This window comes from Echinops telfairi, unplaced genomic scaffold (assembly GCF_000313985.2).
Source record: "Echinops telfairi isolate 266 unplaced genomic scaffold, ASM31398v2 ScPeMD7_18;HRSCAF=68, whole genome shotgun sequence".
Lineage (NCBI taxonomy): Eukaryota > Metazoa > Chordata > Mammalia > Afrosoricida > Tenrecidae > Echinops > Echinops telfairi.
The window spans coordinates 42,372,847-42,385,540 of record NW_022103915.1 but is presented as its reverse complement, the minus strand read 5'-3'; the positions used below and the strand labels follow the sequence as shown (position 1 = coordinate 42,385,540).

Sequence of the window (12,694 nt, the reverse complement as noted above, 5' to 3'; positions counted from 1 at the left end):
CTCCACTTAAACCCCCGGCATTAGGTCCTCATTTTCCCCCTTCCTCCCCGCTCCCCCCTCCCTCATGAGCCCTTGATAGTTTATAAATTGTTATTTTGTCATATCTTCTTCTTAAATTTTTAACAGAAGAAATATTATTGAAAAAAGTTTGATGTCTAGAAACAAATTTTATATTAAAAAGAAATTTTATACTATATGCAGCGGGACATTAAATGGGAACTGAAAGGAAATATATGACTTCACACACATCTCATAAGTACATAAAACTAAAGAAATTATTTAAAAGTATCCCACATTTCTTTTGTTGTTTTTGCATGGGCTGTAGATTATAAATGAAAGTTTGAATATGTGAATTACAGGCTGTATTTCTTAATAGCATCAAACTCATCAGTATTTTCACTGGTAAAAAAACTGGCATTTCCTCAAATAGAACTACATACAGGGCTGCTCCCCATGCTAAGAATCTGCACCCTCTTCCCAAGTGATCTAAAACCTACCCACGCTTCAAAGTCCACAAAACTTACAGCCAAGAAAAATCCTCCTTGGAGCCCTTCTTCTGTAACACCTGGTGTGCTGGGCTGGAGTTGGAATACTCAAGGGGAATGGTTTTTTCTTTGTTTCTTTGAGAGGAGTGGTTTACAATGAGTTTCTCATTTCCATGAATGCCAAAGTATTGCCCGTGTTACTCATTTGGCAATAAGCATAAATATAATGCTGTCACGTTTATTACATAGCTCACTTAGCTTTGCATACTTATATAAGGAAGCTTAAAAAAGTTTATGTAAAAAAAAAAAAGTTTATGTACAAAAAAAAAAGTTTATGTACAGATGTAATTTTTCGAGGAACTTTTTGAAGCCTCCTTGTACATTTCCCCCCACTATAAGTGTCTCAAGAACAGGGACCTAGTTTTCTGATTCTCAACGATCACTCCTCTGCCAAACCACCTTTAATCTATCAATCAGGATGGACACAGCGACTGGCTGCAATAATGGGCTCAAAACCAAATAAGCATGGGCATGCTCAGTGTTTCATTCTGTTGTACAAAGGGTCGCCTGGTGCTAGAGCCGATTGGATGGCACCTACCACCACCTCCACCACCACCACCACCACCACCACCACCACAGCTGCCACCACCGCCAGCAGAGTGCTCCATCCGCAGCCTACTCAACTACGTCCTTCTTCCTGTGAGAGGACTGTGACAGTACCAATCCACACAAAGTCACCCACTGGAGGATGGCAAAGACACTACACATACATGCAAGGTCATGACAGTCTAAACAGAGTCTCAGAAAACAAAAAGAAAAAAAATTCCCACAACATCTTCAGTCTCAGAGGCATCTTCTCTTCCTTGAGAAACCAAGGATAAATCCTGAGCAGTAACTCTACCAATAAACTGCCCAGAATTGCACCTCTGAGAGGGTTTGTTCAGCAGCCCAATCTTCTAAAGGCACCGGAGGCACCAGCAGAGGCTTAACTGAGGATGCTGAGGGAGGGTTAAGATTTGGGACCAGCACTTCAGTTTCACAGGGCTTCCTCTGTGCAGAAGGGACTGAATGAATGCCTGCTAGTCCGGATGTAATTTAGCACCTACTCCTAGAAACCTAAATTCTGGAGTTAAGCAATATGTTCAAACAGAAAGTTCAAGGAACTATTTTGTTCACAAAATACTTTAGAAGATCAAACTAGCTCACATTTCCAGAATACTATGATAAGTACTATGTACTTTGCTCACATGATATAAAGTTGGTTTTAAAGCAATAAATTAAATCACATTTTAATCATTGGAGATTTAAAAAAAATAACCCAATACTCATGAAGTACAGGCTTCCTATTTTTAGAACCGCTCAGGGGATTTTCATGACTCTCAAACTCCTTAGCTCCTGAGAAAAACTAACTTTACAATCTCTGTGGGGCTTGGGGATGAGAAAACTCAGAGACTAAGTAAGACATATTCACAAAAATAACTCAGAACTGCATTAAATATAAATTAATGACAGGCTTACAGAATCACAAGTGAAAACAAAAAAACCTAGCCAATATGAAAAATTTAGCAGCTCTATCTATCCTTTGGTCGTTCTTGAACATAGGCTCCTACAAGCTTACCAACACGGGGTCGGAGTAGTAGAGCTGGACGATCCATGACGGGGAGCGCTCTGCCAGAATCAGAGCCCAGATTTCAGGACTGACAGTAGCCAGGAACTGGAAACATACAGGGAGCGGAAGGAGCACACCTCTGGAGTGGACCTGGCCCCCAGGACAGAGCTGAAGGAAGGGCTGGTGCAGGAGGGAGGGAGGCAGAGCTTTCTGGGGAAAGATCTCAGCAAAGATCTGCTTGCTCCTTTGTGTTTGATGTGCAGTAAGTCACAGGTCCTAAGGGAACTTTGGTTTCCTCATCTCACTCAACAGAACTCTTTTGTGAGTAACAGTGACTTTTACAGTAACTACAATGTGATCGTTACAAGCTCAGGCAGCATTCTAAGTGCTTTAAATGTATTTGTGGTACAGTGTAATTACCTGGTATGGCTATTCTACCCTAGTCTTTTAACACTCACCACCTGACTAGGTGGGAGAATGTACAGAAGCATGTACAAGAGGACTCTAATTCTTGAGGGTCGGTCACAGTTTTGCCATTCCACTAGGTATAAAGTGAGCCACTGCAGAAGTAGGAACAGAGAGTTCCATGCAAAAGAGCAGGAAGGAGCCATGGCAGCAGTAGACTGTGAGGCCAAGGGGTGGGCGTCTAAGCTGATGGAACAAGTCAAGCTGAGTGCTTAGGGGCAGGAGACTGGCTTGTAAAATGGGGTGCTCTTTAAGCACTTATCATCACTCAATGAGTTTTATAATACTTGCCAGAACAAAGCAGAGGCCAATGGGCTATGTGGCTGAGGACTACAGACAAGATGTGCCTGCCAGCATGGCTGAGAACCGGTGCTACGATGGACAGAAGAACTGTATCCTTAAGGTTTTCTGATCTTGACTTGTGACCTGTTAACCTTCCTAATAAGCGCCTATAATCATGAGTATTGTCTGTGAGTGTTGTGTGTGGCCATTGCAACAGACTATCAAACCCAGCAGAGAGGTAGTGTGTCAGGGGGGTCAGCTGGTCTCAGACCAGGGCAAAGAAGGATGGAGGGTAGAAGCATGTCTGTCCTCTTCCACAGAGGAATCCTCCTTGGGCAGATGTGGAGTTGGATTCTCCTTCTCCCTTGTGGAGCTGGAGGGAGTCAGCCGTGGCTGCACGTCACTTCCTTGGTACTACATTACATTGAGCCCTCTGGGCAGCCCGATGAAATAGAGACTTAGCCCATTTTATAAACAAGGAAAATGAAGCTTAGCGAGGATATGAGATTTGCTAAAATCAAATGGCTCACAAATTGTGGAGCAATTGGATTCAAATCTGATTACAGAACCCACACTTTCAAATGCTTAAATCCTGCTTCTCAATGATTTCAATGAGGCAATGGTATTCAGTGGTAGATTCCCATGAAGACACCAGGGTGTAATTCTTGTTCAATGAAACTAATGTGCAGCCAACACCTGTATGTCAGTGGTGGCTTGTGGTGCTATGATTCTGAATAGGTTTCAGCAGAGTTAGGCTAAGACCAGGAAGAAAGGCCCACTAATCTTCTGAAAATAGGCCAATATAACCCCCCAAAGGCTTGATTATTCTCTTTTGGTCCAACCCACTTAAGAAGAGGCAACACTACACCATGGCATATATATATATATATATATATATATATATATAGAGAGAGAGAGAGAGAGAGAGAGAGAGAGAGAGAGAGAGAGAGAATATATATAAGAAATCACAAGAACAGTGGAGTTCACAACAAGCAATACTAAACTGGAACCCTTTTAAGGATAATGGATACTTAATACCACTTTATATTTTCTTTAAATAAGATTTTCATATTTAAAGGGGCTATAGTATTTATCATATCATTTTATACTTACAGCTATGTGATGTAACTGGTCGTTATCTTAATTTAATTTACAAATGTATAAATGGAAATTTAGGACAGTTCAATATTTTGCATAGTCTAAATAGATCTTTTGACTCCAAGTGCCTCTTCTATTACAACATACTGCCAACAATTTTAGGCCTTAGACTTTGCAAGCTATTTCATAACAAATACTACTTATCCAAGGGAATCTGGAAAATACTACACTAGAACACATAATGAGGTTTTATGACCTTTAACATGTTAGCAGAGCTTTGCTAAAAATCTCATTATTAGACGATGTTCAATTTATCTAGCGGGAATGATGAGGAACCAAGTTAACCTTGCCAAAGTAAATGTGGAAGCCAAAAATAATCTGTATTTATTAGTTAAGTGAATCTAACTTTAAATGTGAAATAATGTAACCCTATAACAGTACCAGGGCCCCTGGTAGCATAGTGGTTCTGTGTTGGACTGCTAACTGCAAGGTCAGCAGTTCAAAACCACCAGAGACTCAGTGGGAGAAACATGAAGGCTTTCTACTCCCCTAAAGAGTTAGTCTCGGAAACCAACAGGGGCAGCTCTACTCTGAGCTATAGGGTCACTAAGAGATGGAATCAACTCCATGGCAATGAGTCTGAGGTAAAAGTACTATATTTTAAGATAAAAAAATTTGTTTACTTCTATTTACTTCAACCACTGGTTTATTCTAAAGCAAATATGCCAACTTGCTGGATCAAATGAGCCTGCTTGCCATTTGAGAAGCCAGAGGCCGTCGTGTTGGTTTCTAATGTTGCGATTAGGGACGGCCCACGCGTGCAGATAAGAACTGCACACGGGGTTTTCAAGGCTGTGGCCTTTTAGAAACCGATGCCCACACCTGCTCGCTGAGGGACCTCTGGGCGGGTTATAACCACCAGTCTCCATAGAGCAGCTCTGAGATTAATATGTCCTGTGCAGGGACCCCTCCGTCACTCAGAAATGCCAGCTGCCCTGAGATGATTTTTTTCTGCAAGTTTTCCTGCAGCTTTGTAGGAGAAAAGACCGGGGGTTCTGCTCTCGTAAAAACTACAGACTAGGAAACCCTATGAAGTCATTACTAGAATTGACTGGATGGCACACTAGTTTTTAAGAAATATTTATCCTTCCAGATCGACGACTGCCACCCAAGCAAGAATCAAAGAGAACTGGTGAATATTCCATCAAGTACAAGCACTCGGGCTTGGATTACTGCGGAGAAATGCATTAGGAAAAAAATTCAGTAGAAAACCCAGCTGTACTTTCCATGAATCAAATTATAAATCATGTGGCTTATAAATTGCATACTGTACCCTCATGTCCTAAAGTCAGGCCCTGATCACCCACTCTGGGCTTGTAAAGATGGGCCCACACCAGTTTTGCCATGACTCATTTGGAAGGTATCCAAGCGACTGAAAAGGAATCTCTTTGGAAAAAGTTGCTGTAGCAAAGTGGATTTTTCCCCCTTGTCCCTATTTCATCATGCATGACCTGCTAGAGAAAGCTTGACCAACTCCTGAAAGACTGCTGACACCCCTAGAAATGTCGAAGGGGGGGGGGTGTGTGCACGCACAGGGGTGGGGTGCTACCTGCTCAAGCTAGAGAGAAACGGTGGTATTGCATTGTTTCTGGTCTTTACACCCAGGCTTTGTTAGGACAAAGGGTAAAACGATTCAGCAAAGGTCTAGAACCCACTTTAAAAGGACTTTGTCTAAGAGGGAAGCCTAGAGAGGCATTTGGACACCAACTGGTGGCGTAAAAACACTAAAAGCAAAGGGTAAGTTGTAAGCAGTCAGCCAAAGGCATCTTCCGTTGTAACCTCCTCTGGGGTTGAGACTGCTAGCTCCTCAGCAGGTTAACAGGGCACCTGACTGGTCAAGTGTGGCTATCTGACAGCATTCTAGCCAAAGGGTTCCACGAAAAACCCTGATGCTCAGGCCTGGTTCACGTAAATCTCCCTCACGTGACTCCCCTTCTAACTTTGTGCCAAGAATACAGTGAGACCTTGATTTACTATCATATACTGAATGCATACTGAGAGCTGGGTTCTTTTTCAGACATTATCTTACTCCACAACCCACATGAAGTATGGATCAACCAAGCCAATCTAATCAGATCGCCTCTCCTGGGAATTAGAATCCCAGACAGGGACAATGGCGAACATTGGATGACTGTCTTCTTTGGAAGATGGGTTTGAATACTAAAGTCAGCAGAGCTACTCTCATTTTGCCAGAGGAATGGAAGGGGACTGGGGAGCAGTTCTCACACCCTCTATGATCAGCAAAGACCAGCAAACCTTCTGCAATCTAGTTTTGGGAGCAATGGACCCCAGAGCCTTCATTTGGTTGTCCATGTGGTCTCGCAGCAGTTCTCAACCTGTGGGTGGTGACCCCTTTGGGGGTCAAACAACCCTTTCACAGGGGTCGCTCGATTCACAACAGTAGCAAAATTACAGTTATGAAGTAGCAACGAAAATAATTGTATGGCTTTGGGGAGTCACCACAACATGAGGAACTATTAAAGGGTCACGGCATTAGGAAGGTTCAGAACCACTGTTATAATGCATCGCCATCAAACATGTGGGCATGCTTCCCAAGCTAGTGAACACATGCCTATAACTACAGTGAGCAGGAAATTATACGAGGCCACAGAATAAAGTCTCTCTAACACAGTAATGTCATGGTGTGGCAAACAATTCAAAACAGGGGGGAGTTGATAGCATTGATGATTGCATAGCCCCACCCAATGGGACTGAACAACAGAACTGTATGGGAAGGGAAGGGATATATTGGAATGAGTAAGCTATGTCAATAAAAATATTATCAAGGGCAATGAGTGTACAAAGGTGCTTTACACAAATGTATGGATTGTGATGAGTTGTATGAGCCCCTAATAAAATGATTATAAAAAATATAATTAAAAAAATCAAATCATCAACCATAAACTTATTAGAGTTGAACATCAAACTCAGATGAATCTTTAAGGTTGGTAAAAATTCACACTGTATTCTCCTGAGGGGTTAATCCAGGCTGTCTTCAGCTCTCCCACAAGCTGTTTACCTGTCATTGACATGGTAGTGGAAATGCTGGAGAAGCATCACTATAAGGTAACTTGGAAGGAATTTTTCATAGCAATCTGAAAAATATTAACCAACCAGTCGTTTGGTGTGGTTTTGTTCTTAGAGTTCCTAAGACTTTAAACTATAATAGAAAATGTTGCATTTTACCCTCAGAATACTGGCCCCAAAGAGATATTAGATCCTAATCCGTGGAACCTATGATTGTTTCCTTAATGGCACAAAGGATTACTACCAAAAAAAAAGATGGGATTTACAAGTATAACTAAATTTAGGATCTTGAGATGGTGGGAATGCTCTGGATTATCCAGGTAGCCTTTAATATGAGGGGGCTTCAAAAAGTTCATGGGAAAATATAATTAAAAGATAATCTTTTCCACAAACTCTGAAGCCTCCTTATGTCTTCATGAGGGAGGTGGAGGGGAATTTGACTGCAGAAGAGAAGGCGATGACGACGGCAGAAATCAGTGCTCCTCCGTGAAGATGATGGGAAGGACCACAAGCCAAGAACCTCCAGAATTCTAAGACAGTACATTTATGTTCTTTACGTCACTTGATGTGGTATTTTGGTTTAGCAGCCATGCATAAAAAAACCAAACCCACTGCTATCCAGTCAATTCTTTTTTAACAGCCATAGGAAACAAAGAACAGAAGGAGAAAAACTTTTTTTTTTCCAGTAACTTAACGGTGATTTTACATACAGTTGGTCTTAAATACTAGGAGCCCTGGTGGTACAGTGGTTCCATAGTCACACAGGGACAGTTCTACCCTGCCCTAGGGCTGCCGTAAGACAGAACTGACTTGATGGCAACAAGTTTGGTTTTGGGTCTTAAAACAGAGTCCATCTCTAACGAGCATTCCAGGTTAGAAATGTAGAAATGTCTTGTTTTTAACCTTATGCCATTGCTATCAAGTAAAGACAATCTCCCATATGTAGAAAGCATCGAAAATGTAGACCATTAAAATATTATAAGGAAAAGATAGGAAGCAGCCGCTTTATTTACCATTTATAGCAGATGATAAAAGATACAAAACAAGTAGTCATGACTTTAGGTTAAAACAAAGATAACTTTATAACCACACAGGTAAAAATACAAGGTGGAAGACAATAGCTCAGAAAAGCAGTTACATGGGCTGATCTACTTTTGCTTTATGCTATCTATAGCAGTCCAAAATTAAGAACGCAAATGAGACAAATAACACTTCTGACCTCACAGGAAATGATGTCCTGAACCTTGGGCAGGCAGTAAGTGGCCCACAGAGGCTGAGGAAGGTATTTAACACTAAAGTGACAGTGGACTGCAGGTGAAAACCAACTGACCAATTGCCAGACCCCCTGTGATGTTCCAGAGTTTTCAAGGCTTTGGAAGCATATCATCAGGCCTTCCTTACAGGGTGCTCTGATTGGATTTGAACTGCCAATCTTTTGGTTAGTAGTTGAGCATTTATCGTAACTCGCCACCCAGGGATGTCACCCTGCATGTTAAACACTTTTATTCTTATTCTGTGCACTAAGCTCAAACAATGGTTTAGGAAACCCTGCCACTAGAAAGGATCTGAATACTAGGAACAGGCATTTGTAGTCAACATCAGTAATTTACAGTTCCTACCCACTCTTTTACTGATGGCTCACAACTCTAGGAAGTAGACGTGTCTAGTATTGATTTCTGCAGCTGAAGAGGTTGAGGTGGTCAGGCTGGTAAGCAGCTCCTACTCAGGTTTCCTCCTATTAGATCATCTTAATCTGACGAGAGTAAACCTATGCATTTACTTCCGGGTGAACCCACCACCATCAATTCACTTCTCACTCACAGTGACCCTACAGCAGGAACCCACAGGGTTTCCCAGGCTGTTTCTTTACCGAAGTGGACTGTCACATCTTTCTCCCATGGAGGGGTTGGTGGGCTTGACCCGCCGACCTAAGCTGTCCAACTCTATCACGACAGTTCCTTCCAGGTATGCTGCATCAACTTTTAAAACTGCAATTCAGTCAACACGGGCGGAGCAGTATTTTTGGAGTAGAACCATCATTTAATTTTTTACATCCCGGGAAACCAAATGCCATACTCACTCAGGGTTGGCAGACACAAAGGGCAGCTAAGATAGGTCAAGGGTAAGTAACAATAAGTCTAAGTGTTCCAGGAGTAGTGGTTACTCGTTGGGCTGCTAATCGTAAAGTCAACAGTTAGAAACCACCAGCCACTCCGAGAAAGGCCGGGCTTTCTGCTCTCTTAAGGGTTGGTCCTGGGAACTCACAGGGGCAGTTCTGCCCTGTCCTAGAGGGCGGCTAAGTCGGCATCCACTCAAAGGCAGTGTTTTTCGCGTGAAAATGAGATCAGTCGTTCTTTCAGCTTTTAGAAGGGTGGATTGAGGTAATGAACGTGAGGTGCTTAGTATCCTGTTAAAGTGCTACACAATATGTCTTTTCCCCAGTGAATATGTGCTTCCTTGTCTCGAAAAACACCAAACCCACACGGTACCTACCGAAGCGGCAGGAGAGCGGGCGGCCCAGGAGAAAGCGTGCCTTGACAAGAGTTCAGGGTAAGGTGGCCGAGGAGCACTTAGTTTTCCGAGAATAACCCACAGGACAGCGGGGGGCCGGGTCACCCGCAGAAAGTGTGCCAGGAACGGAAGGAGCGGGTTTACTACCAGGCATCCGCTGCGTCCTGACCCCGCGGCGCTCGAAGCGCCCGCGCGTGGCCTGGCCCCTCCTCGCGGCACTTCCCCAGCAACCCTGGCGCTACAGGCTCAACGACGCCCAGGTCCCAAGACCTGTGATAATCTAGAGAAGCGCACCCAGGGGATCCCTTCCCGCCCCGCAGAGCGACAGGTACCTTAATTAAGAGCAAGTGCCACAACTGGCTCAAGAGACCGTGCTAGTGCAGCCGCAGCGACAAGTGAAGACCGGAACCCCGCCTTCTACCTCTCGGATTGGAGAACTACGCAAAGCGAAATGAAGTCGATTGGTTAGAAGCCGAGAGGCGAGCCAAACCCGAAGGGGCGGGGAAAGAGGCGGGGCGTAGAGGCGCGAAGGGGTGGTCTCTTTCTCTACTTTCTGATTGGATGAAAGTAGGATGTCTGCGCCTGCGTAGACTCAACTTCCGTTTAGCGCGCTACAAACTACGTAACGTGATCGGAAGTTTCTACTAGGGTCAATAAAGGGCAAAGGGCGAAGCCGTTTCCGCCTCTGCATGCACTGTACCTAGACTCTAAGGCAAGTGGGTTTCTTTCAAGTTGCACGCTAGAAGTTTCTACCGAGCCAAGTTCGGGTAGGAAAAAATGTTATGGTGAATAGGAGGCCTCTACTGAGTGTGAGAAATATTTAATAATTTGACTGAAACACACGTGCTCAGAAAGCCTGTGACGCCCTCTTTGAGGTGACTGATCCAGGCAGAAGTTGTTGCTGTGATGTGTCGCTACCTCAGCGAAGGGAACTCTGGGATTTGTAGTGTCAGACGCTGTATTTCTACAGCTTTAAAAAGGGTGGTTACTATTAAGTAGTTCATTATTGTTAGTAATAACACGCAGACTTTTGTTGAAATTTCCGGTTAGTTCCACTGAATTTCATACCCTCCCATTTATCAACGCGACGAAAGGCAACGGCACTTCGGAACACGAACTATTTCAAATATGTTTATTTATAAACAAATATTAATATTGCCAACATTTTACTACCGACAGGGAAAGTCAATACTAGAAATAACATCATTAATTTGTTAAAAATCCAGAATGTAACACTCACCTCCTTTCAGTAAAAATTCCTTTTAAGCTTAATCAGCAGGGATGTTCCAATATGGGAAGGAAGCTAACAATGTATGTAAGGTAAGTAGCCCTTTCTCCGAGGGCCGGTGAGATGTTAGGAGCTAATGGCCCTGGAAAAATATAGAGACAGATCATTTCAGAATGATCTTTGCAGAGCCTGCCTTCTTGGAGCATCAGTTCCATCTGGAGACATTGTAAAAATTTGCTAATCTCTTCCTTCAATCATTGTTTTAAAAAACCTGTTTTTTGTTTATTAACCTGTGAGGGTCAGGACTGAGCTCTGAAACAGCTAGGAGGAGAAACCTGCTTGTTTTCCAAATGCTAGCACTTGCAAGAATAAACTTGAAATTTCACAAAGCAACCTGGCCCCTGTTTTTGGTCTTGGACCCCTTGCAGTCTGACAACAGGACACTGGCATTCTGCTCTAAAAACTCAAACTCACTGCCATCCAGTCGATTCTGACTCAGCGACTTTATAGGTCAGGGTCAAACTGCCTGGGAGAGTGTGTGTGTGTGTGGGGGCGGTGGGGTTGTTTCCGAGATTGATGACTCTTGGTTGTTGTTGTTGATAAGGTGCCATCAGTTGGTTCCAACCCATAGCAACCTTATGCACAATGAAACAAAGCATTGTCAGGTTCTGCGCCATCCTCATAATTGGTCCTGTGCCTGAGCCCATTGTTGCAGCCACTGTGTCAATCCATCTCTTGAGGGCTTTCCTCTTTTTTGCTGTCCCTCTGCTTTACCAAATATGATGTCCTTCTCCAGGCACTGGTGACTGTTAATAACATGACCGAAGTATGTAAGATGACGTCTTGCCATCCTTGCCTCTCAGGAGCACTCTGACTGTACTTCTTCGAAGACAGATCAGTGCATCCTTTTAGCAGTCCACGGTGCTTTCAGTGTTCTTCAGTGGCACCACAGTTCAGATACATCAGTTCTTCTTCAGTCTTCCTTATGCCATGTCCAGTTTTCATATGCATAGGAGGCAATTGAAAATACCCTGGCTTCTTGTCTCTATAAAGAGTCAATCTTGGGCTGTGCTCTTGTACAGCACAGGCTCAACAGTGTGAAACCTCTCAATAAATTAATCAGAATTCTGATTTTTATTTTATATCTATAAATAAGAAATAAAATGGAGAATGAAAAAAGAAGAGTCATCTTTATAAAGCCTCATCTTTCCCTTGCTGAGAAGCTGCTGGCTTTCAATCTGCTGACCTTTCAGTTAGCAGCCCAACACATAATAATTATTGCCATGAGGTCTCCTGGATGTTCTGTTGGATGTTCCTAATTACTAAGTTGATAATAAAAATTTTAAGTTGATAAGATTTTTGTCATATAAAAATAGTCTTTGATTTCTATATTACAGTAAAGAATGTTTGAAAAGCAACTGCTGAAATAACTCATCCATAGCACAGCGGCAAAACTGACCAATCCCCATGTGAGAGTTCCAAAATTTACAATCACAATTAGCTTTTGTATTAGCTAGGTTGTCTAGTGAGCGTCATATATATATATATATATATATATAAAGAGCTTTATATCAAGAAGTAATTATATATCAAGAAGATATCCCAGCCCAGTCCAACTCAAGTCCATAAGTCCTTTTGGGGCAGTCACAATCTCCTGTCAACTTGAGTGAAAGGGGTGGAGTCTAGCCTGTCAATCAGGTCATATCCAATTATGCCTCTGTGTGGACATGGCCTTCTGAGGATTCTGGGAACTTCTGTCTTCCTCCCTGGAGGTAGGACACAAACTCTCTCTGGGAGATCTTCTGTGGACAAGCCATGTGGAGCCATGTTGATTGAGCCACTTCCCTGGAGCTGGAGGAGCTGTGTGGAGATCCCTGCCAGCACTGAGATGTTTCTACTGCCACTGGATCCACAAGACTTTCCACCCAC

The 12,694-nt window shown here is 43.1% G+C and overlaps 1 protein-coding gene across 2 annotated transcripts in view; it reads right to left on the bottom strand.

The window, feature by feature from the left end:
• WDR89 (WD repeat domain 89) overlaps nt 1–9,939 on the bottom strand; it is a 39,034-nt gene extending 29,095 nt beyond the window's left edge. Inside the window, exon 1 of one of the 2 annotated variants that reach the window (XM_004698996.2) lies at nt 9,870–9,939. The gene's annotated coding sequence lies outside the window, so the exon portion shown is untranslated. Of the gene's footprint in view, nt 1–9,519; nt 9,559–9,869 lie in introns of those variants that run through there. The other variant, XM_045288026.1, reaches the window with a different exon arrangement.
• Between the last annotated feature and the right edge of the window lie 2,755 nt (nt 9,940–12,694).